The 25,518-nt window shown below is 36.6% G+C and overlaps 1 protein-coding gene across 6 annotated transcripts in view; it reads left to right on the top strand.

Moving 5' to 3' along the window:
• Positions 1–25,518, top strand: part of RNGTT (RNA guanylyltransferase and 5'-phosphatase) — a 169,512-nt gene that overhangs the window by 106,494 nt on the left and 37,500 nt on the right. The window contains exon 14 of one of the 6 annotated variants that reach the window (XR_002466815.4): positions 24,902–25,102. The exons of the other annotated variants lie outside the window; for them this stretch is intronic. The gene's annotated coding sequence lies outside the window, so the exon portion shown is untranslated. The remainder of the gene's footprint in view (positions 1–24,901; positions 25,103–25,518) is intronic. 6 annotated transcript variants of the gene reach the window in all.

Genomic DNA, 25,518 nt, shown 5'->3' with positions numbered 1-25,518 from the left:
TGTGAATGTCCCTTAGCAGTTAGACTGACCTCTGATACTTCTTGACACTTCCTGGGGCTAAGCTTTTCTATATTCTCTAGAATTTGTTCATTCAAAATATAAGCAACTGTTGTAATTAGTGTTGTACTGAAAACAATGGCAGATGTTTATATTGTGAATTTATTCATTCTTAAATTAAGTTTCTTCAAATTTCTGAAAAAAGTCCCATTTGGATTTGGCACTAGTCTGTATGTTTTTGAGAGTAGGTAGGCTGTATTAGCTTAAATGCCTAAAACTGTTTTTCATTGATTTTAGACAAATGATAACAACTGAAGCTTTCTTCTACTTTAGAACTGTGCACAATGACAAACAGTTTTGTTTGTCAGTACTTGTTTTCTTAGAGAAAACAGTACTTGTTTTCTTAGAGAAAAACAAAGCCTGACATTTTTACTTGTTCATAAACAAGTAAAATTGGTATTGGATTCTTTGGTATTGTCTTTAAAACTGTTAAAATCTTAATCAAAACCAGTGAGTTTTAATGGCAGAAGACATGAACATCTTTACATTGGTCCTGCTATTTGCCTAGTTCAGTCACTGCACATACTAAATAGGGGTTATTTCCATGTTTTGTTGTGCTGAGGAGGGGAAGGGAAAGACTGAGTCTCTGAATCTCTGGATTAACATTTCTTTGGAAAAGTTTTTGGTTAAAATGAAATTAATGATTTTTAGGTTGCTTAGTTTTTTAATATCTGGGACTTATTTCAATTTATGGTGTGAAATACTGATTTTTTTTTTTTTTTTGGTGCCACAGGCAACTCAATATGATTAAACAATTTATTCAGCTATTGCTTGCATATTCCAGGGTGCTAATAATGGCCCATTTAACTTTTAGACATCTGAATGTCACATTAATGAAACATTTGCTGAATAGAGAGAATCTTAAGGCTATGGGGTTTTTATGCAAAAAAATGTATACTCAACTGATAAGTTCTCAGTGTTTTATGAGATCAGAATTATCTGTTCAAATTTTGTGTTTGAAAATGTGTCTTCAGTGACAACACAACTGTTTCAGAGAATACACTGAAATACTTCATTTTACTAAAGATAATCAGCTAATGACAACATTTTATGTTTGTTTACAATTTATTTAAGTCACAGGATAATGTAATATGAAAGATTTATGTAAAAGTTCTTTTTAAAATTGCCCATTATTTGATAGGAAGGTTGTTTTTATAAGAGTATTCTTATGATTTCTTCTGGAGTTTACACATACATGGTACTAGCATGATTAGTACTAGTGATTCAGAAACAAAATACAGCATATTTTTCATTTCACATTAATAAAGGAGTATTGGTTGATTAGTTATCTCTGATTTCAGATACCAAACTGTCAGTACTGTTGTGTTATGTTTAATATATTACATCATATATTATTTGATTGGAACATGAAAAGGTTTTAAAATATGAGCCAGCAAAAAAGCTATTTCTAAAAAGTAAGTAGCAGTTAATAACAAATTATTAAAGAATGGCTGATTAATTGTAGACTTGAAATAATTTTCTAACATTTAGAAAAGTTCTATCATACTTCAGCTATGTGAAAATGAGAGCAGTTCTTGTATTATGGAAATCACTACCTGAATTACTCTGTAAATAATGTAATATTTAAATATGTCAGTGTTTATGCTGCTCTCACATGCATATAGGAAGTCCTAGAAATCTGATATTTCATAAATAAAGTACAGTTCTTCCAGGTAAGTTTTACTCCATCACACATGACAGTTGACTGCTACTAAGTGTATTTGTACAATAAAAATAAAATTTAATGAAGTATGGGACAGAAAATATTAACTTAGCACTCTTGGGAGAGAGGTGTTTATCTTAAATAATGTCCTATGAAACGGTAGCTTCTGCTTAGTGAAACACAAACTGTGAATGAAATACTCCTGGTTTGTCTGCTTCAGTTGTTACTTTGGGTAAAATCTAAAGTCATTTGAAGAAACTTTGAAATAAAACAGGTTTTGAAATTGTTGACCAGAGTTTTAAAAGAAGCATCTTTAACTTTAGACTGTATAAAGACAGTTTCTGAGTTCTGAGCACTAACTAAAATTCTGTTTGAATCGATGAACTGAGTGTCTCTTTACTGCAGTTCTAATGTGACAACATTAGGAAGCTTCCTGCTTCCTCCCACCACACTGAGATTAAAAGCAGGCATTGATACTGATTTCAACTTTTTAGGTAAAGAAAATTTTCTTCTTCAGTAATCCAAAAGCACTACAGAATGGGTAAGGTTGGGAGGGGACCACAGTGGGTTGGTCATCTGGTCCAACCTCCCTGCTCTAACAGTCATCCTAGAGCTAATGTCACAGGATTGCATCCAGATGGTTCTTGAATATGTCCAGTGAAAGAGAATCCACAATCTCTGGGCAATCCATACCAGTGCTTGGTCACTCACACAGTAAAGAAGTTCTTCTTGTTCAGATGGAACTTCTACCCATTGTCTCTTGTCCTATTGCTTTGGACCACCAAGAAAAGCCTGGCTCCAACCTCTGATATCTCCCTTTAGATACCTACAGACATTGAGGAGGTCCCCTCTCACTCTTCTCTTCTTGAAGTTGAACAGGTTCAGCTCCCTCAGCCTTTCCTTGTAAGAGACATGCTCCAGTCTCTCAGTCATGCTTGTTGCCCTCCACTGGATGTGCTCCCGGAGCTTCAGGTCTCTCTTGTACTGAGCCCAGAACTGGGCACAGCACTCGAGATGTGGCCTTACAAGAGCAGAGTAGAGGGGCAGGATCCCCTCCTCCAGCCTACTGGAAATGCTCTTCCTAATGCACCCCAGGGTACCATTGGCCTTCTTGGCCACAAGGGCACTGGTGGCTCATGAACAGCAGAAGCCCCAGCTCCCAAATTTCCCTTTGACAAATTTTAGAAAGTTCCTTTCTGCCCCTCTCTCCAGCCTGCTGAGGCCCTTCTGAAGGGCTGCAGAGCCCTCTGGGGTATCAGCTACTCCTCCAGCTTTGTGTCATCAGTGAACTTGCTGAGGAGGCCTCTGCCCTTCCATGCAAGACATGGAGGAATATATTAAACAATACTGGGCCCATTACTGAACCTTGGGGAGCACCATTAGGACAGGCCTCCAGCTAGACCCTGTGCCACTGATCACAACCCTCTGGGATCTGCTATTCAGCCAGTTATCTGTTGGGCATTTGGCAGCAAAATACAACAGATGTGGCTGAAGTACTGGTACAGAATTTACAGAAGTTGCATGTTGTTTTGATACAGATAGGCAGACAACATTTACAGAAATAGAAGATATGCCTTTGTATTGATGTCTTATAGACAAATAAGGAGGCCAAGTTAAAATATTGATCTCAAATGCATAACAGCTTGAAACAATGTGAAAAGGGATTGTCTGTAATTTCCAAGTCCTCCGTTCTGATTTACAGGTTCATATTTAAATCTTGAAATGCAGACATAACTAAACCTGTCCTGCAGTTGTGCATGATCTTATCACAGTTTACAGCCTGAACAGTAGTGCTACAAACTGAACCAAATCACAAAGCTACAACCATGCAGCCCTTGCATTTATAGTTCTCTAATCACTCAAACAGTGAAAAAAAAAAAACAAACCCAACATATAGGAGCATTATTTATTCAGTAACATGAGATTAGAGTTCTGTCAGCTGTTGGACATGTCTTTTAGATAGCATATGTAATTGAGATCCTGAACAATTGTAAACAATCTTGTGCATTTTTCATCTGAATTAAGGAGTTACCTCTGGGGACTTTGCCAGATTTTAGTCAGAGTGATTATTTTCCATCTATATAAATTCCCCTGTGTTTTTGAGTTGAGCATTTCCATCCATAGATCAGTTTGCAAAAGAAGTGTTAACTGCAAAATAGCTGCTGTTTCACCCCAGATGTAGTCCTGTTACGGATGAATGACCAATTGCTTTTATCTGGGCTTCAGTTATTTCACTCTTGATATTGGAGGGAGTTTTGCCATTGAATTAAAAAGGATTGGTCTTATGATCTGTGAAGTACTGTTACAATAAGCCTGATAAAGATGAAGACTGCATAACAAAGAATAAACATAAAGAAAAAATATACTATTTCATCCTAAAGAAAGGCAGGGTTTCTGTAACCTCAGTGACCTGATACTGACACTCCTGTTCAGTGCACATATCTGAAAGAAATTGCATTATTGCACCTTAGTGAGTTACATCTTATCAGCTGAGCCTTGGTAATTGTCTCCTGTGTATTATCATAGTCCAACCTTTCCAAGCATCAGGATGATGGTGAGATTAACTCTTTTTTGTGTTGTGTTTGCAAGAATTTTAGCTTGTGCTCTCTCTCAATCTCTTCTCATTACATCAATATAGTTAGTCTTTGTTAAAAAAAAGGCAGCAAAACCCCCTAACACAAAACCCCTGCAATAACAACCAGCAATTCATTAAACCAGCTAAACAAGAGAGTACTTTGTTGTTTGTCTCTTGTGAAACACAGCAGTTGGACTGAAAAGCTCTAGTATTACATGTGTTTTAAAAAGGCTGACCTGCTTCCCAGCACTTCTCTTTCATTTCAGGTTTATTAGACCAATGGTCTCACATATACCTTGTGTTTTCTTAAATTATGGTGATGCTTATGAAAAATAAGAGGCCTTAAGCACATTAACTGCTTTTCCCAATGACCTACAAGTTAAATAACCTTATCAGTAGAGAATGTAAAGGATATTTATTTGCTGTGTGCAGATTCTCACTTTTATTACAGGGAAGACTGCTTTTAAATAGTAGAGATGCTTTTTCTCAAAATGTCTGGTTGTATGAATATTTCTTAAAAAGCCAAAAAACCCCAAACTAACTCTTGAGTCTTATTTAAATGTCACAAATATAAACTGAAGATATCACATACTACCATATTTCTGGTAACTTCCATAACCAGAATTTCTTAAATGTCCATGCTTCCTTTTACAGATTTTTAATTTGCCTGTGCAAATCCCTTAATTTTATCTGTATCAGACTGCTAAAATGAAATTACAAGCAAATTTTGGCTTTATTTGCTTTGAATTAATATCTTATTGGGTCAATTTGATACTATTTTCAATCACAATATAAATTTTATCTAGTACATTGAAGTACTAGATGAAAACCGTCAACGATTTTGCTCACCTTTGAAGTTGTACTCCTCTAAAAATAATTAGTAATCTAAAGAGGACACTAACTATTTATTAGTGTTTGTAATTTTTTTTATTATATCCATTATTAACTAGACCATATGCGGAAAACCCTAAACAGTGTTTAGGCAAAGTTGTGTTTACCTTGGACATTGTCAAGTAATAAAAAATGGGAGATAAAATACAATACATCCAAGGATTGTTCCTTGAATGTATTGTATTCCTTGGAACCATTGGAAATTACAAATCAACAACCACATGTAGATACCATGACTACAGGAAGTGGATGTCTTCTTTTTTTCTTCATTTCTTAGAAATGGTTTTTCCTTTTTGTTTTACAAACTAAAAAGGACTGGGGGAGAAGAGCTGCAACTGGTTCAAAATGGCTGTGATATTCTTGATTTGCTCTCATACAGCTATGTTTCTATCCTTTTTATAAGCTAATCTTTCTCACTCTTCTGCTTTAAAAAGAATTAGTAACTGGCTGAAAAATCATATGAGTTAATTGAATCAGCTAAGACAGCAGAACTGATGGGATAGTTTGTATGGCCCAGGTGTTGGTGCTCCTTCCTCTCTTCCCATTCCCACTTTTATGTGATACTGAAGTTGTTAGTTAGTACAGAGTGTCCATTATCAAATAGCACAGACTCGTTCTTATATGTGCCATGCATCACAGAAAGGGGCTTTTACAAGTAATACCCTGGTGATAAAAATAGTAATCCCATGTTTCCCTAGTCTCCAAAGACCACAGTGAATGTTGGGGCTACATTACTGTTGTGTACAGTGGAGTTATGAGGCAGAATGCAGATGAAATTGTACAGCAATAATGGAACAAATAAGCCAAGATACTGCAAATAGAGTCAAAGTTGTGCCATGTGAGGATGGCAGCAGCCTGAGTGCAGGTTTGAATGTGTTGTGTTTATGCTTGTACTGTTGTTAAAGGAAGCACACATGCAGTGGAATTGTTTACTTTTTGTGCAAATGTGAGAGTTGCCATTGCAAGCAAAGGAGTAATTTGCTTAGCTATTACCTTCAGGCATTCAGCTGTTGCTAGAGTTGACCTGAAGAGGAAATGTAGGAGCATGGTTGTGCCAACACATTGCAGAAGATGTAATGTGCAGAAAGAGCAATGCAGTGGCACAGGAAGGGGAAGCCCAAATGCCACCATGGTAGAAATAGGCAGCTGCAACACTGGCATTGCAAAGGAAGCTGGTGGACAGACGTTTTAGTGAAGTGCTATGCTGTGAATATATATGCTGTGTTGTTTATATGAGGATACTTAGAATCTTTTTGTAAAGCTTCAGGCTTTAAAAACTATTTTCAAAATAAAGCTTTGAATCTAACCTCTATTTATACTCTGGCACACTGAACAAAATCTTGTACCTTCCACAACTAATGCTCAGGATGCTCTCGGAATTTCTAATGTTGCATTTCAGAAATGAAGTCGGTCTCATCTTTTTATATGTTCAAGTGGCAGTCTTGGGCAATCTCCATCTGTCAGATAATTATTCTACTTCAGCTACTCATTTCTCCAGATTTTTAAAAGCTTTGCCTCATATCATCCTAAAATTATCTGTATGCTAGCAAATTGGAATGTAAATGTAATCTCATATGTTTTGTGGACCCTGTTCCCTTTTCTTTAAATAATTGCTGCCCTAAAGTAGTCTTTCCAGTTGCTTGTGTCAGTTATCACCATGATTATCCATTCTAAGAGCCTATCTCTATCTCTTGAGTGAGATGGAGAAAAGCTCCCAAATACCACATCTTCAAAATTTTCATACCTCCCATATATTTCTCTCTTCTGATTTACATTTGGATAGATATTTATTCTTATTTGTCCATGTATCTTAGATTCCTTGCTACTTGTGAATTTGGAAATGGAGGGCTGATGCCACCCCAGCTAAACTAAGGTGGTAGGATCTGAGAGGAGTGAGAGAAGCAGGCAATGAAGAAATTACATTGGACTTCAGAATAGTTGGCTTTGGCTTTTTCATGTAACAGAGGTAGTATCCCATGTCAGGTCTCTTTGAACTGCAGAGAGGCTCAGGACAGCTGGTTGATTTTCAAGAACAGCTTCCTCAAATGCACAAGGACAGACTCTTCCCTGTGAAGGAATGCACAAGCAGATACGGCAAACAAGTGCAGCTTGCTTGAAAGGGGAATTCCTAAGTCAACTCACCCAAACAATGAAATGTATGGAATCTGTGAACAGTTCAGTGAAGAATGTAAAAACAGTGTTTGGGTGTAGAGAAAAGGAAATAGGAAAACCAAAACTACGGTGGAGTTGAAGGTAAGTCACTGATGCCTATAGGTACCTTGTTAATGTGAGGAGGGCTTAAGGAAATGGTGTGATGCTGATGCAGCACTGGACAGTGGAAAAGATACAAAAAGGCTGAAGGTACACACTGCAGCCTTTGCTTTGGCAAGGTCTGTTCTCAGGCTTTTGAGGTCCCTGAATCTCATGGGAGAGGGCAGGGAAATTGAAGTTTGGGACTACTTAGGCAAATTGGACCTCAGGATACTGGAAGGCAAAACTGAAACTGGAGCGAGGATTGTCCTTAGAGGAAAGGCAGCCAATTTAATGTGATGGCTGGGCTGCAGTGGAGTAGATGATTCTTCAATTCTATTTGGCATTTGTGAGACTGCATCTGTAGTACTGTGTCTTGTTTTGGCCTCCCCAAATTGAAAAAGACATTGATGCATTGGAGCAAATTCAGTGGAGTGCCTCCAAGACCATGAGGGGATTGGGGAACATGACATATAGAGAAAGGCTGAGAGAACTGGGTTTCCTCTGTCCAAATAAGAGAAGGCTGTGTAATACTTTACTGCTGTTTACTACTCCCTAATGGCAGGTGATAGATCAGGTGAAGCCACATTGCTCTGAGATTGATGTTGAAAAAATGACAGACAAAGGGCACACATTGTAGAAAGTCAAAAGGAGAAAAAGTGTGATGAAAGTCAAACACTGTAGTAGGCTGGCAAGTTGTGGAGTCTCCATCTTTGGAAGCATTCAGAAGTTAATTAAATGAGCCTGTGAGCACCCTGATATAACTTGGAAGCTGACCCAGTCCTGAACATGAGGCAGATGACATGCAATAGTCCTTGCCAATCAGGCTTATTCTAAGATAATTTGCAGATCAGATGTTAAATATTTTGCAAATAACGTGGAACTGTTAGACACTTAAACTAATATGTATTTTAAAACATTTTTGGTGTTCTTTCTTTATGCTTTTTTTACTGTAAATAGAGATTTTCCAGTACAGTACTTAGTGTAAGAATACTTATTGTACATATATTTAATTTGCAAATTGTGGGATTGTCCTTTTTGAGAAGATTTGTGAGTTGTGAAGTAAAATAACATACAGTTTTTATAAACAGGAATTTGATATTGATACTGTGTGAAGATTTGCCAGATGCATTATTTAAAAGCCATCTAATTTACATAGAAAAAAATGTTCATCTTCTTTTTGCTATAGCTTGAAATAGATATGCTGCTCTGAAAGTTACTGGAACTCAGTGGTGAACATGCTTTTTTTCCACCAGTGCATATAAATTTTTAAAATTATAGGACTTATTAGAGAGCATTTGTGAACATCTTGTTCAAAGTGCTTTACATGGATTTTAGAAATTGATATGAGCTTCTTTGAAATGCATTTTTTGCATTTTTGCATGTAGTGACTATTTGGTCTTTTTCAGACAAGGGGTATTTTCTAGATTTTTTAAAGTATGTCATGAAAGGTACTTTAACTCAGAATATTTTTTTCTCCATTAATTGTTTACAGTACCAATTAATATTGAGTTATTTGGTTTTTTTTTTTTTTTTTTTTTGGTGGTATGTGTTTGTAGTTTTAGTTTGTTGCTTAATGAGATCTTATTGTCTGCTTTCTTGAATTTGCAGATCTACACATCTTAAACTATGTTCAGAACGGATCAGTAGTATAGGATTATTACAGATTTGAAAAATAAGTATTTTTCTATGGTGTTTGAAATTAAAGAATTGTAGGAGTGAGTCCAGAGGAGGTTCCAAAGATTATCAGAGGGCTGGAGTACCTCTCCTACAAAGACAAAGAGTTTGGCTTGTTCAGCCTGGAGACAGGAGAGCTTCCAGTACCTGCAGAGGGGTTATTTACAAGGGCCTCTAGTGATAGGACAAAGGGGAATGTCTTTAAACTTAAAAAGGGCAGATTTAGATTAAGTATTGGGAAGAAATTCTTAGTTGTGGAAATGGTGAGGCACTGGAATATGTTGCCCAGAAAAGCTGTGGATGCCCCATCCCTGAACGTGTTCAAGGCCAGGTTGGATGGGACTTTGAGCCACCTGGTCTAGTAAATGGTGTCCCTGCCTGTGGCAGGGGATGGAACAAGATGATCTTGAATGTCCCTTCCAACCCAAACTAGTCTGTGGTTCTATGAGACATGCATTTAAAAAGAAAAAAAACTCAGCTCAGATTATTTCCTTGCCTTCTGTGTTGTAGTTCAAAGAAAAATAAAGCAAACTAAAAGAGAAAAAAAATTATCGCCATGGTAGAGCAAACAGTATGGACAAAGATAATGTATATGTTTCTGCTCTTCATTGATCTTACTCTGAGCTCTTTCTTATTTTTCTGACAACACCAAACTCAGAAATCATAAAAGAACAAATATAAGTACTAAATAATGAATATATTAAAGATAAAAAAAAAAATCATGACAGGCATAGCTCCAAGACTACTGTTCAGTTTGCTCTGATACAATCAGAATGTTTTGAAATTGGTTTAGGAATTAGAAGCCTAGCTTTTTGTGTCTTACTGAATTCACAAGTAGTTTGGAATGAGCAAAATATGTCAAAAAAATAAATTACCCTGGTGCAGATTGTTTGCATTTCTGCCATAACACTGTTATCAATATGGTATGCATGCTGTGAGCTTCTGAAATACAGGGAGATTATCAGCAGTTTCACCTTCTCTCATTGATAGCATAGAGAAACTCTTTGGTACATGTGGTTATCTTACAACTTCAGAGACTTTAGAAAAGAAACCTACTTAATCCCTTTTCAGGATAATTATCTAGTATCTTTGGTTTTGGAGGGATTCAAATTGTGATGATTGTCTTAAAAAAACTATGTACATGAAGGATGAGTTTTTAAAAATTAGCATTTTAAGGGCCATTTTCATTTTGAGGAAGTAAATTGGATTTTTGATATCTCTTTAATGACTTAGGATGTGCCATAGGTTTGGTGGTTCACATTTACTGTCTTTTTAACTAACACCCAGCTTGTAGCGCTTCTTTCTGGGAAAAGATGCTTGTCCTGCTGTAGAAGCACATTAAGATCAGTGAGGCTATGGGTGCATGTATCTGTCAGTGGGAAATCAGTTTGCATAATCAGGGCCTGATGAGTCAGTGGTAGTGGAGAATCCATGCTGCTACTTACCTGAGAGATAGGGAAGAGAACGGCAACTTTGGCATATGGAGCATGTGCACATATTGCACTGTGAGTGGGAATTTGTAAAGAGCATTTAATCATTTTCAGTAGAGTTTTGGTTCCATCTGACAATGTCATCTTGCTAGAAGATCTTAAAAAGGCCAAACTATTTTCACAGTTTTTATGCTTGTTGTCTTTTTACAAAGCAGTGAGTGCAAAGTACAAGCATGGTTTTGTACTGAATTCTATTCTGAAATCAAGTGTTTTATCTTAAACAGAAGAAAGGTATGTACATCACAGAAGCTGCATGATTTTTAGCATCATTGTATACATGAGAAATAAGACTTTATTTTAAATTTGAAACCCAGATTTTCAAGATTGTAAGCTGGTTCAGCTTCATATGAAATGAATCAGAATTTTTAATTTATAAATATACATCCCTATATGCATATGTGTATATGCATACGCAGGTGACAGCTGTTACATTTTACATTGTAAAATTAACAACAAGCAAAAATGTAAAGGAATCCCATTGTCTGTTATGAATCAAGTCAACTCTTTTGTTTTTTCTTCATGTTTACATACGGAAACCCTATCTACCTTTCATCACATTTCTTAATTTTAAAATTTTCCATTTTATTAAATCAGATTTTTCTCTTTTTAATTTTTTGCACTCTTCATACAAATATATTTCTTAACTGGACATTCTCCACTTCTTTTTCATACTTTATTAAGGAGATTTTCAATGCCTTGCTTTCGTGCTTTTAAGCTAGGTAGCTAAGTGGTTCTTCACCTGTACTCCACCAACCAGTGTTCCACGGCTTATAAATCACCTAGTAGTGAAGTTTATATAAGTGGAAATACAAGAGTATGTGAAGTATTTGGGGGTGGGGGGAGGGATGTTAGAGACAGTTCTAATGTTTTTTAAATATTAATAGCAATATTTTTCCTTTGCTAGTCATGCTCTCTGTTGTCAGCCTTCCAGCCTCTGAGGGTATATAGTAACAAGTTTTTGTTACAGAGTTTTAATGAGTTTGCTATTACATCCCCTCAAAAACTGTGGATGTATCTGTATCAGTTTTCCAGATGGGAAAAATGAACTATGAAATGGAGAGAAAACTCCCAGGACAGCATGGTGTATTAGTAAGAAAAGGACAGTCCTCAGCTGTACCCAGCAGATGGCATTTTTCCCCCTTATAACAACTAAATATTTTCAAAGCTATAATCTTTGGCTATTTTCATATTTAAAGTCTTTTCTTCAAAAACTACTAAAAGATTGCACTGTGGCCAAATATTTATCAGTGGATTATAAATTAATGTGTATATCTCTAAGTATAGGATAGAGAAGGTTGGATTGAGAAAGTGAAACAGGATATTGAATTTGATTATTTTATTTTTTTCCTTCTCGATGGGAAAATGTCAAAACCATCATTTCACACAGATGTTTATAAAAACACTTCACTCCTTTGGTATATATCAAATAACAAATTCTCAGGATCTTAGTCTTTTTTTTTTATCAGAAATACAGAATTCTACTTGAAAGTGGATATTCAGGAGATCTCTGGATTTGTGGCATAGAGTAAGACAGATAGTTTCAGAAGTGAATTGGATATCTCTTAATGAAGGATCTGAACTATGATCTCCCTTTCAGAAGGGGATGTTTCCTCTGGACATGGTTAACTCTCCTCAACTAAGTATCATTAACATTCTGACTTCTTAATTTGTAGTTAAAATAATCTGAACACAGTTCTCACTCAGGAGTTACTGTTGATCATTCTAGTCTCATTCAAGAAGAGAAGCAGAAATTACTCAAGTACCACTGGGCAGGATGTTTGCACTTGGTTTTTGCACAATGTCACTTTTAAAAAAATCTTCACACATTACTTGTGTGTTAAGAAAATTGTGTTTCAGAAGGTGAATTCTGTATCATGATAAACTGGAATAATTTTTTGGTTTGGAGAGGGAATGGTTTGGCATGCAAATGCTTTCTTCCAGCTAAAATACAGCTTGCTTTAACGGCAGAAGTATTAAGCTTCAGGTATTTGAATTATGTCACCAAAACAAAATGTTCAAAGCTGGTCATTTTTCTCTTTTGTTCAGCCATTTAATAAGATATGATTAATGGTTTCTGCATGGTGATAGTTTCTCTGTTGTTTACTTTAGTTTTGCTGTCATATTAAAAACAAGAGGAAGTTATTACACAATTTTTTTTCATGTATCATATGCCATTTGTTTTTCTGTAATATTCAGATACATGCAGTATGTAGGAATTTTCCATGTGTTTTCTGAAGATTATATCCTGCCTTTTCAGAGATTTAGTTTTTTGACGTTATTTGTCTGGCAAATTTTGTGTTTTGCTAGAGCCTCTATGGGCAAAAGGCATGCCTATGTCCAGACTGTGGTAAGAGGAGGGGCCATTGTTTTACACTTGTAAACACTTTCATTTGAATGAAAGTAAATTGGTACCACATATTTAAAGCATGATATAACCTGTACCAATTACTTAAAAACTTGACAAGTTGACTGGACAAGCCTGAGGAAGAGCTATGATCCATATTGACTGCAGAAAAGAACTAATACTGAAATTATATGTCACTGTCTGTTCTGCTACTTTCCTCTGTACAGACTGAGGGACTGAGGGTCATTCATTTCCCAGAGGATTTTGTACAGCATTTGGTCCAAAAGTATTTGTTGCTGAAAGCTGAGTTATGAAACGGATAACTTCTCTAAAATGAAAATTTAATGCAGAAACATTTTTAAACAGTCTAGGAATGTATAACATAAAGATGCTATAGATTAAGACTTTGCACATTTGCTTCTCTTACGTGTTTTTTTTTTTAACAGGTTGTTATTTGAACAGTGTGATCTAGTTATGTACTCTTGTTTAGTGATATGTCTTCTTGTTAAGAAGGCCTATCTCTGTTGTTGCTCAATTTGAATTATTACTTTCATTCACTAAACTTGACTTCATATAAATTTCTTGCAAGACAAAGTGCATAGATGTTTCTGACAGAAGGGCAAAATTTTGGTAATTATTCCAAGTTAATTCCTATGATGTAATAGCTCCAGAATCACACATTATTTTTTTTTTTTTTAACTTGAAAAAATCAGATGGATTTCTGAACCTTTAAAACAGCAATTCTGTCAACGGAGAAGCTGGTGGGAGTTTTATTTGGTTTCTTTTGACAAAGCCTTATCCTCAAGTTTAATTAATAAGGGGACCTGAAAAGTCAGAAATACAGAAGTTAGGGAATGATATTAGCAGTGGGAAAGGTGAGTAGCTGGAAGAAGCAGGGTGGAGGAAATCTAATTCTAGTGAGCTTCCTTCTCTACCCTCATTTTAGGTAATCTGTTATTTATTTGTTGGTACCTGTGGTTGCTTTCTACTTAAGTTTGATATAAGTAAACAAAACCAACAGTAAGAACATCCCAATCCCCATAACTCTAAGTTTCTGTAGATACTAACCAGTTTCCTATATAAGGCAAGACCACTGATAAACTTAGACAGAGGTTTATTTTCTCCACTTATTGAAAGTGGTGAAAGTGAATGTATAGTGAGGAGAATAAGCATCATTTCAACTGCAGTACAGACAGACTGACTTGGATTTACAGAACTGGCTGGGATATTGGGACAGTTGCAGAAAATCTGCTTGTACCGTGTGCAAACTTGAGAAAGTTGAGAGTTGCAAAATTATTTCAGACCCACAAACACTCAACAAATACAAGACTGCACACTCTCCCCTCCCTCAGACTATTTTAGCGTGGTCATCTTCATAACAACTTAATGAACAAGAATTCTCTAGCCTCTCTAAAAACCCTTCTTGCATTCTGATCCTAAGGAAAACAGTTTATTTTCCTTCTCTTAGTTTTCAAATGTCAAATACAGTAATTATGTTCTGTCTTAGCTTTGAGTGATTTATATCTGAATGAAATGCCTGTTTGCTCTCTGATAATAAATTTTCTCTGCCATTATAACAAGGTAGTGTTGAATGTAACTTCAAAAAAGGAGTGATAAAGATTTATCTGAAGGAACAACTGAAACGTGATTTTGCAATATTTGTATTAGTGGTCATCCGATTGATATTCTCTTACTGCTTCAGGAATGTGTTTGCCTATAACATTAACTTGGAATTTATTATTTTTCTATACATTTTAGATCGATCATGGATGAGACTTCTTCCAGTGTAAATGTCAGGTGTGAAAATTTAAAGCAATATTCTGAATTTGGAATTAAATATTTAGACAAAAAAACCTAGAATTGCAGGAACTGTCAGTGTAATCCCACTGTCACTAGTCTGTGCATGTAAAATGTAGCAGAGGAATGTCCAAAAGAAATGGAATTATTCCACAAAGAGTTGACCCCAGGGGTTGTACTGGGACCAAGCACAGAACCAGAGCACAGACCTCTGTATTAGCTAAGTAAACAGAATAACTTCAACCACTCCTAAATTGCACTTATTTTAAGAAACAAGGTTGTAAAAGAAGATATGAGACACTCAGCTCTTGGGTTTCCTAGCTGATATAAACTTGGCAGCAGGGCGTGTTAAAATGTGGTTTCCCAGCATCTATTACAGTAATATGTGCTCTACCAGTCTGTCCTTTTCTCTCTTCTGTGTCTTCTCATTACTGTGTCACTGTTTCCAGATAGATTCAATTTTGTGTTCCTGCTGAAGTTTTACTCATTTTCCTTTACTTCTCTCACCCATATTTGCATATGAGTCTTCAGGGTTGGTTTCCCAGTAAAAGCGATTATCTTTTTTTTGCTATAACTACTCCAAAGTGATTTAGGTCCTGGTTAAAATGCATAGAATTTCCATGAAATAGCTGAAATTTCATTCCTGTATGCTGATTGATAAGTTTCTCTCTTTGATGGTCTGAAGATGGTAGCTGGTATGTATGGAAAGGCAATTGCTTATGTTTTGTTATGCTTATCATAGATATATTAAAAAATAGCCAAATTTCTAGACATCAAAGTCTTTCTTTGTACTTGAGATTAACTTGCATGCTCCATCCTTGTTTTTTCTGGCTGTATTGCTTAGCCTAAGAAAACATACTTTTTTTTGTAGAGGCTGTCCTCCTTAAATCAAACCTGAATTAAGTTCACAATTTTTATAATGAACATTGTGATTTTTTTTTTCCTGTAATACTAGTACATAATTGCAGTTAGCTATATTACTTTATAAGTCTTATTATCCATGCATGTATCTTAAAAACCACCATGAGGATTTTCTGCTTGGAAAACCAAAATATACTGAACCATGTTGCACTAATTTTTTTAAGCCAGCTTTTTTTAGCAAGGGCAAATTATAGCCCAAGAGGACATGCAAAATTGCTTGGAGTAAAAAAAATATGTATTGGAGGCAGACTGCAAAATGGAAAAAACACCCCTGCTTTACTGTACATTTGTTAATTAAAAACTTAATAATTTACATTACATAAATCTTCTCAGAAAGATGTGAAAGAAGAGACAAAGGAGGTCATCCTGATACTAGTTAAATCAGTGGTTATCAACCGGGGTCTGGAAATAACCAATTTTTGTCCTGTGTGATTTGCATTTAATCATAATTGCTCTTTCATTTGTGCCCTACATAATAAAAATCAATCATTCAGTACAGTAAATGAAAATATGCTCTCTTTCTGTAATAATAATACAGACATTTTAATAAAGAATTCAATTTTTTTCCCTGCGGTTTATAGAAAAGATATATTTCTGCAAGTTGCTTATCACACAGACTTCAGCTTATTTGAATTTTTAGAGAGTGTGTCACAAAACTGAATAATAATTTTAAATAAAATCTAAAAAGCTGGCATTGGAAAAGAAGAATACTGATAGCATATGAAGACCTTGCAATATGGTTTTATTGGACAAAAATATTTCTAGAAGCAGCTCCTTAAGATGGAGCTTCCTGGTCCTCTTCCTCACACAGGGAGGTGGGTCTGGCTGCATTGGACTTCTCAGGGTGAGAACTGAGATGTGACCATGTGCCAAATGCCTGGGAAGGGGGCATGTGCCTGGCTAGTGCCCTGTGTGGGTTTAGTAGCTGCCTCAGGTTTTAACTGGAGTGGAGATCAAGGCTGCCCAGATGAAACTGGAACAGTAGTTGTGAACCTTGGAGCTTGTGTGGAGCAGAGGCATCTCAGAAGGGTTTTTTTTGTTCCTTTTTCTGTCTATCTTCCATTTCTTGGCATTGTTCAAGCTGCCATTGTCCCAGTTTCCCACTCCCGTCCTGGTGGCTCTGATAAAAGTACACTTCCCCTCTAAATTTGGGAATTGGGGTAAAAGGTCAGAGAGGGGTGCAATGTATTGAGAGGACATAGCCATCTTTAGGAATATATAGGAAACAAAACCAAGGGGCAGCTGAACATTAAAGTGAGAAATAAAGGAAAGATAGAGAAATGGATAAAGGGGTTACTGAAGGGGATGTGGCACTTCTGAAGTGAAGCAGAGCACCCTGTTTTCCCTTATAGAGAAAGGAGATTTATGGGTCAGAATTCAAAATTTTTTTTTTAACTTTTTTTTTTTTTTTTTTGAGCAGAGTAGCACACTCAGATCACAGGGCAGTTTAAATGCCTTGTAGATTATGGATGCAATAATGAGTATCACAGTGTTGTTAGTTGATACTACAAGATAGTCCTTTATTTTGTCACACACAGGAAGCCTACATTTCTTAATATTTCAGAATGTGGAATACTACATTTATGTCTCCTACTACCGTAAGAATTTCTAGAAAAGAAATTTAATTTACAAGTTTGTGTATGACTGCTGAGGGATTTAATTTTATAATTGACAGAGGAACTAAATCTTGCACCATCTGTAAAGGTTTCAGTAATGAGCTTGAAGCAATGAGTAGAGTTCATGAGGTCTCTGACAGCCTTCCTACCTTATTTTGGGTAGTAGGTTTGTTTGCAGCAGATGGCTGTTCAGGCATTCTGGCTGGTGGCACTTGGGTCTGGATAGAGTGGCAGCTGGGTCCATAACCTATATTCCAAACAAACAATACGTTGTTCATTACAGGCTTCACCTTAGGATTGCAATCTGCATAGTCCCCCATGAACCCATACCTAAAAGGTTTATAGACTGTAATTTCAATCATTTTTCTGGTTGTGTATGATCAATTAATAAAGTATTTATTTTTAATAAATGATTAAAGTGATGTGGAGAAACAGGAAGGAAAAGAAATCAGTTGGAGTGGTCTGGCTGTGTGCATACATATGGTTAAGGGTGCTCTGCCCATGGAGGATCTTTAATGAGAAAATGGGAATTTTCATACTGTTTGTATCTCTGGTTAGTGTAGACAGGTGAATTTTGTGTCTTCTGTTTTATTCTAAGGGGAAAATTTTAGTCTTCTAGATGTTTTTATTATGCACAAGCATGTCAAATCTCTGTTTCTCTTGCACACCAGAGCAGTGTCTATGAGCTCCAGTTTAATTATGTGTTTTGTGTTTAACTATTAATCATATTTAAATTCTCACTCACTTCAACTAATTCAATGACTCCTTGTTCTTTTGTAAGAAGAATTAAATACAGATCACTTGATCAGTCTTTGGTTTGCCTTGCATTGTGAAAAGGATACTGTTTCCAACTGTTTTACTCAGGGTACCAGTGAGGTCTTGCTACCATTAGTGTGGCATGCAGGGCTCTGGAAAAAACAGGAATCTGTTGGAGCATCTGTGCTGTCAAATGAAGGGCAGAATGGGGGCAATTATAGCCAGATGAAATCACCCCATCATAACTTCCTTGCCAGTTCTTTGTCATGGTTTTTCAGTAGTAACAACCTGTTACAATTGCAGAGTATTCACATTTCCAGCTCTGCTCTTATGATTTAGAATAGTTGATAGTTGTGTGAGACAAAAATCTGGGGGTTGGGGTTTTTTTTTGTGGGTCCTTTTTTTTTTGTATATTGTTTTTGTTTGGTTTTGTTTTTTTTTTTTTCATTAGAAAGACCAAGAACAAAGGAATGACAAAACTTCACATGGAAAAAAAAAAAAATCAGTGAGCTTTGAAGATAGCCCTTTAAATGTTAGGAAATAACGGAATTCTAGTTGACAGGCTCATTCACATTACAATACATCCCTTAGTTAAAAGGTGTAAGTACCTTTCCCTCATTCATACACAAAAGAGCACACGTCATTTACTTCAGAAAGTAATGCTGAGGTGGTATGAGTGATACTAAATACAACATCAGCTTCCTTTCAAAGTGATGGACTTTGTCATCTGGCTAAAGTTGCCGGCCATTGCTTCATAACTTGCTTCATCAGCAGACTTTCTCTGTTCATGACTTTCTGATTACTAATAAATATATTAAACAATCTGTTACATAAATGGAGTAGTTGCTTGGCCTTTGCCAAAATGGGAACTGACCATTTAATTTGCCTTTCCAATCTGAAGCAGGATTTGGTCCTTAACAGTAAGAAGTGTCTTCCATATGAAAGTACTTACTGCCTATTTTTATGGGGTTTTAAATATAAATTAGTATGGAATAAGAGTGTAACAGATGCCTTTTGGCAGTCTGAATCGATTATGTCAGTGTGCTGCCTCTCCCGTCCCCCACTACTTTTCAAGCACTCTTTCATTAAAATGATCAAAAGAGAGGCAGATGCAGCCACAGTGTGAGTGCAGGGGATGTGCAACCTCCTAAGTAGCACTGCCATGTGTGGCCAAGGTAAGCGTGCTGAACAATGCTGTGCTAAAGGGTAGGGCTCTGGGAAGTTTGCAGAAAATACCCTATTTCTGTGTGTTGGATTGACTTGGATTCTTTAAAAATAGCAGTTCAGACCCTCTATATTTAAAAATGTCAGAATTTGGTGATTTAGTTCACCTTAATTATCAATATAACTCCAGAGCTTTCCTTTTAGTACCTCCCTTTTCTGTAGGGATTTTATTTTGGTGACTGAAAAACCCCGTGTGCCTGACTAAATGCCTTTATTTTTTTGGTGGGTACAAATAAATCCACTACCTTTTCAACCTCTTCAGTCTCCCTGTCTTTTTTGGTTGTTTCCTGTATTTCCACATGATTTCTCTTTTTACCAGTTTCCTACTTTGGCTATGCTTGAGATTCTTTTTCATGATCTCATTTATTTCTTCAATATCTTACTTGTTGTTAGAAATCTGTTTTTCTTAAATAGCTCTTGAAACACTGAAAATTACTTTGTGTGGACTTCAAAATTGTAATGAGATTTCGTATTTTATTGAAGTCTCATGATACAAAGCTTCACATTCTGGTATCAATTCTTCAGTTAATTCTGGTAGTTGAAGCTGCTGTATTGTGGTGTCTGTTATATTTCAAAAGATGGCCAAGGACCCTCTGGGGTCATAGACAAGAATGTGGATTTATGGTGTTCCAGTAAGACTACTGCAGAGCTGTGTGAGTGCTCTTGCTTTGTGATACATGGATAAATCTGGGCAGAATTGCATCGCAGCTAGTGTCAGGCAGCTCTTTCAGCAAATTGGGAATAGTTCCTAACTCCTGTCCTATATTTCACTGAGATGAAAGGGATGATATTCAGAAAGAAAAATTGATGTTTATGATCAGAAATAGATTCTAATAGTGAAATCTCTTGAACTACGTAATAACCTCCCAAAGGAAAAGGCAAGCAGCCTCATTTTCCAGATAATTTATGGCCAGCCTGGCCAAATTGCTCATTATACTACAGGGAGTAATATTCCATTGGTGGAGGAATGGGCATGATTATTTAATAGGTACTTTTTGTTTCTACTTAGTTTTCCTTTCTATTTTTTATGGATAGGTTATATGTAAATGTAGTCAAAATGCTTCTTTATGTTATTTACCTGTAAAACAAAGCCAAACATGCTTTTGACAAACATTAAAATATTATCAGCACTAGATATTAATGCAGCAAACAAAAAGAAGTGCTGTTTGGAAACATCTGATATTGTCGTTGTATTTATCAAGTGTGAGAATATGCCTTGAAAACAATCTCCCCGCCCGTAGGAAAGTGTTTGTGTACAAACACTCTCACACCCCCCAAAAAAAGAAATCCCGCCACAGCCAAGCACATTTTCAAAACCAGATGCAAATTAAACCCTACTAATTGAAAGTAAACCTTCATATTCATCACTTTATTCTTTTTGATTGTCTAGAATCACTATTACCTCAGATACGAGGTCACTTCAGTTTGCAGTTTCAAGTCCTCTAAATGTAATTTTTATTTCATTTGATATATAACTGTGGTGACATTGTTCAGTGGAAGTATGTCTTTCAGGGATCAGTTACTGCCAAGATTCCCATTATCAATGGTCAGTGACAGGTAGTGATTTACTGTGGGGAGTGAGGTAGTGCAGTGAAGCCTTTCAAGTACCACACATAAGAGCTGGGAGGGCAATTAGCACATAACATTGATATTGTTGCCTGAGTTGCATGTGCTTGAAAGCACCACGCTTATTAATATGACAAATGGCACATGCTATTGCAGTTGTGTTGTGGGAGGGCTGAGGGTGTTACATTCAAGTCTGTAGTTTGTGCTACCCACTGCGTTTTTCCCTGGGAATATTGTTTAGAATACACTTTTATGTTAATTGCAGTCACTGTTAACTTGGCTTGGACAATTCTGCAAATTCATAATGAAGGAGGTTTACTTACATTTCTGCAGGGTTGTTTCTTGTAGAGATTAATTTAGCATTATAAAACTCTTTGTGGTCTCTTTTTTTGTACTTTAATATATTCCTTCCCAGCCTTTTCCCTCCTTCATGTTCTCATCAGTGATTTTTGCATTTTTACTTTTTAAGTGGCAGTGCATATTATCTCTTTCAGTTCCCTCATAACTTTCTTGAGTTTGTGGTCTTATTTGAGGAAGAATGTCCTAAATCAGATATACAGTCTATTTGCCTACTCTTTACAATGATGATTATACTAGAATAGCTTGTATTTGTCCACAAAAAATATTTTCTTGCTTGACTGATGAGTCACAATTCCTGTTAGAATATTTTTCTAGCCCAAACAGGTGGTTGGTAAATGCACTATGGAAAGCAAGAGACAGCTCTTCTGTCTTGCCTGTGAAGCCTGTATGCTCCATTGTCCTTTTTCTGCGTGGACAGCTTCTGGGGAACTGTCAAGTTCTTGACTCTATATTTCTAGAAAAAGATGAAATGCATGTTGTTTGCAGGCCATATATGCATGGCAGTTTAAATTTGCAAGCTCTGTTATTGGTATTTTTCAGAACTTGTATTGGATCCTTTTATATATTTTAAAATATTGCTGTTTTAAAATATTTATTTTTAAATATTTTTTAAAATATTTATTTTAAATACCTAGTGTAGTATTTTCACTATGTTACTCTTACAATAGTCAGTGAATTACATTAATGAAATAATGATCTTTAAAAAATTAAATACAAGAAGTTAATTCTTTTGACCCTAACATCATTTTTCATAATTCTGTGTTTATTCTTTTCTGATTTTCTTCTTTTTTATATATTCCTAGAAAATACATATTAGAGTTTTAAACCAATAGGAAATGTTTATCATAACCAAGAAGTAAAATACAATTGGAATGTCACTGTAGTAGAATTCAAGTGATTCTTCAAGAAACTATTTGAGAAGCTGCTTCTCTTTCTTTGGTTATGATATTGCAGCACAGTGCAGTTTCCCCTCCCAGTTTAAGTGAACACAGGATAAAGGCAGAATATTTATCATATTTGTAAAAGACATCAGCTTCATCACATGATTATGGTGTCCTTTCTGCTGTGTCATAGTGCTGTATTTGTGCTCAGGTCGTCATGTGTATTAATGACATAGTAGAATAATGTCTTTGTACAATACAATACAAAATTTACAATGTTATGTATGAAAGGTACCTTCATCCTCAAAGCTACCCATGAAGAACATTCAATCAGTGTTAGAAAATACATGTACTTAACTTACAAAGTTATTACTTCTGTTGTCAGAGCTGTTGTTCATCTGTTTTCATGACTTTTAACAGTCATGTCTGCCCAAAATGTGCAAATGCATCCAGAGTGATTTTCAGAGACAGTTAAAAGCACATACAGAGCATATCAGTATAGTATTTCTATATGCTTATCACACAAAAGATAAATTTTTAAATTAAACATAAAACATCCATAACTAATATTAATCCCCATTTTATAGCTATTTTAAATACAGGAGTTTAGACTGTGAGTGTAGTGACAGAGATTTTCCTAAAATTTTACTCTGTCTCCCCAGTTTATATTCAAAACAGGGTGTGTTGGTGTTGCATTTTCAGCCTTAACCATGGATGTGTACACTGAGGTGGTCTTAGCAATAAAGATGCAGATGTTCAGAAGGGTCAATAACCCAGCTAGGTGTCAGGATTTTTTTTTTTCTTTACATTTTGCTTCACAGCTATTCCAATCTTGGCACAAATCTTCTAATCTGCTAGTGAAATCTTTTCACTAGCAATCTCTGTGAAGAGTGCAAATCTGCCCACAGCATACGAAGCATGAAGTTGATACATCAGTTCCCAGTGGCAGTGTAGCTACTTTTTGCTGCTTCTGACTGTAAAGTGGAAGTAATCTGTGTATTTTAATCCCTTTATTTCATCATCTCATCAGTCAAATTCCTATTTAATCATTTCTGATAGAGCAAGATCCCTCCAGGCAGACACCAAAGATGTTTCAGGTATCAATCCACTGTTCATATAAACCAGAAAAAAACCAGTCTAATCTGGAGAGAGTTCTTTCAGGTAAGAGAACAGACCACAGCAGAAGCTGTCTCTTATCCTTGGCAGAAACCAGTCAATTCCATCCATGTTGTCATTACAAGCAGAGACAGACATGCACAGTATCAAGATGAGTTTTGAAAATTTATGCAATTCTGCATGCCCTCAAATACCTTTGTGTTTATAAAATACAACAGTGAAGTTTTATTACATCCAATAAAGCTTTGGTGGCAGGCTATAGCACTTACCCAAGCTCCTAAAAGCAAACAAGCTTATCTAGAATTAAACTCATCTAGAGTCAGGTGCTCCAGTGGCTGGTGAAACAGGCAACCATCAAGAATAAACTAGAAATAAAGTATCAAAGTACTTGACTTATGTGGAGCAATGAACTACTCTTCAAGCATAATGTTTGACAAGTTAAATTTTAGGATTGCCTAATAAAATACTGCAAGACATTATTTGATAATTTGTCATCAGTTCTGGGATTTTGTGAGCACTTTTGTTGAAATGTAAGGAAGAAGTTGAATGTTCTGTTTCCTAAGGCTAGTGAGTAACTGAAGCATTGCTGTGGGCAGCTCTGTGCCCACCACTGCCTGTTGCAGGGCAGCTTTCTTCCTGAGAAACCAGACACCCCAAGCCATAAGCTTGTTCGTTGGTCATCATTTTCCTTCTACGCATTCACCTTTCCAGTGCCCGTTACCCCTTTTCAACCCTCCTACTGCACACACTGGGTTTTTCACTCCATACTCCCTGCTTTCCAAGCCTATCTGACCCCTGTGCTCTTGGCTAGAGCTGCAGGGCTGTGTCCCTGCACAATGTGTCACCAGTCTCATACCCACCAGAGCAAGCGCAGGAGCTGCTGCCTCGCACAGGAGCAAATTACTGCGTTCAGCTAATCCGCAGTAACTTGCTCCTGTGAGAGGCAGCGGCTCCTGGCTCCTCCCTGCACCTTTATTTCTCTGCCCCTTTATGGAAGCATGTGCTCCTTATGCTCTGCTCCTTTATGGAAGTCTCCTTCCATAATCTGCACAGCAGCACTAGGTAGTCTAGAGGAAAACTCACAACTGCTTTGTGTATGAACCACTCAGAAGTTAATGTGTTCAGCTCTAGTTTGGGTGGTCCTGTTTGATAACCTGAGTGGATTTTCAAGACAGCTTTTGAGTCTGAAGGGGTGGGCATTTGGGTACAGATCAGGCTGTAGTGGTGTCCTCAAGGTACACCTCCCAAAAAGATATGAAGGAACTCTTTGACGCTTACTTTTCTATCTTCACAAAATACTACTTAATGGCTGGAGCATTGGTGGCTTGGTGAGCAGTGCCTGAATTTTTGTCAGTATTATCTTGAAATCACAGAATGATTTGGGTTGAAAGGAACCTTCAAGATCATCAAGTTCTCACCACCTGCCATGGGTATGGATACTACTCACTAGACCAGGTGGCTCAAAATCCTATCCACCCTAGTCTTGAACACTTGCAGAGATGGATTGCTTCTCTGAGCAACCTGTTCCAGTGTCTCACCATCCCCACAGGAAAGAATTTCTTCCTAATAATTAATCTAAACCTGCCATCTAAATCTAAACCTGATTTAGATTCTGAATCTAAACCTGTTCCAGTTTAAAGCCATTTCCCCATGTCCTGCCATGACAGATCCTTGTAAAAAGTTCCTCTCTAGCTCTGTTATTGTCCTCCTCTTTTAGGTACTGAAAGGGTGATTCACCTTCATCTTAACACGTATTAATAAGTTAGCAGGAAGACTGTATGTGGAGAAGAGGAAATGATCAAGCTTCCTTGAAACGTGCTGCCTTCATAAAGTCCACAGCCAAGAGTCACTGCTTCCCATGGCCAAAGGCAATAGGAAGGAGGCAATGGTACTGGCAATGCCACAGCCCCCAAACAAGGTCAGCTATGCTCAGGGAGATGAACTCTGGTAAATCAGTTTATGTTGCTCCCATTCTCTAATCATTTGGTCTTCAGCCCAGAGCTCTACCCAGTGCTTTCCAGCCCAGAGGGTTGCTTTTTCACTCCTTTATACCTTCCTCATCCCTTGTGTTCTACATCCCCTGCCATCCCAACAGTGCCCTACTCCAGATTTCTTTTTAGCCAAGTTCTTAGGCCTGTCTCGTGTTTATTTGCATTAACCAACATATTCAACTGTTGCCACCACACTTTTTGGAATACATGGCCTGACCATGCCTACTCCTGTGGTCAACTTCCCCCACAAACAGCAGTACCTGGCTCCTGTACCCTGGATTTTGAAGACATTGTGTGCATTTATATCCCATAAAAGACCAAATCTAGGGAAATTTAGTAATAA

The sequence above is a fragment of the Lonchura striata genome, chromosome 3, assembly GCF_050655825.1.
Source record: "Lonchura striata isolate lonStrDom1 chromosome 3, ASM5065582v1, whole genome shotgun sequence".
NCBI classification, from domain to species: Eukaryota; Metazoa; Chordata; class Aves; order Passeriformes; family Estrildidae; genus Lonchura; species Lonchura striata.
Note: the sequence above shows the minus strand (reverse complement) of the source record. Positions and strands in the feature narration are given on the sequence as shown.